At 45.5% G+C, this 776-nt stretch overlaps 1 non-coding gene across 1 annotated transcript; it reads left to right on the forward strand.

The window, feature by feature from the left end:
* Positions 1-259: 259 nt before the first annotated feature.
* LOC118154101 (U2 spliceosomal RNA) lies at positions 260-449 on the forward strand. The gene has a single exon (XR_004744025.1). It is a non-coding gene; the product is annotated as a U2 spliceosomal RNA (small nuclear RNA).
* The last annotated feature ends 327 nt before the right edge of the window (positions 450-776 follow it).

Below are 776 nucleotides of genomic sequence, written 5' to 3' on the forward strand. Positions count from 1 at the left end.
ATAGCAGCACATCTGTGTATTTGTGTGTCTTGTTCCTCCATAATCTTGCTGTCTGGGTAAAGTATGCGGATGGATGGGGTCCCTGAAAAGCAGGAGCTGTTTAGACAACCCTACAGGTGCTCAGTTCTGCGAGACATGAGTTGGGCCAGGTTGATAACTAGCCTAAGACAGTCAGAGTCAAATGATTAAGAACTAGATCTTGGGTGACCGCCTGGATCAAGAGTCTCGAGGTTCAGTCATTTCAAAAAGCTCAAGTCTCATTGCTTCTTGGCTGTCTGGCTAAGATCATGTGCAGTATCTGTTCTTACCAGTTTAATATCTGATACATCCCCTATCTGAGGATAATATAATAAATAGATTTTTGGAGCAAGGAGATGGAATAGGAGCCTGCTCTGTTCACTCCACACATTGACCTGGATTGCAGTACCACCAAGAATGGTGTACTCTCCCTACTATTCCCCAAAAGCCCAAGTCTCAAGAGGTAGTCTGCAAAAAAGTATTTTTGGGTTTGCCTGCATTTTATTTTATTTTATTTTTTTGAGATGGAGTCTCACTCTGTCACCCAGGCTGGAATACAGTGGTGCCATCTCGGCTCACTGCAACCTCTGCCTTTGGGGTTCAAGCAGTTCTCCTGCCTCAGCCTCCCAAGTAGCTGGGATTACAGGTGCATGCCACCACGCCCAGCTAATTTTTGTATTTTTAGTAGAGTCAGAGTTTCACCATGTTGGCCAGATTGGTCTCAAACTCCTGACCTCAGGTGATCTACCTGCCTCGGC

The sequence above is a fragment of the Callithrix jacchus genome, chromosome 5, assembly GCF_049354715.1.
Source record: "Callithrix jacchus isolate 240 chromosome 5, calJac240_pri, whole genome shotgun sequence".
In the NCBI taxonomy this organism is placed as follows: domain Eukaryota; kingdom Metazoa; phylum Chordata; class Mammalia; order Primates; family Cebidae; genus Callithrix; species Callithrix jacchus.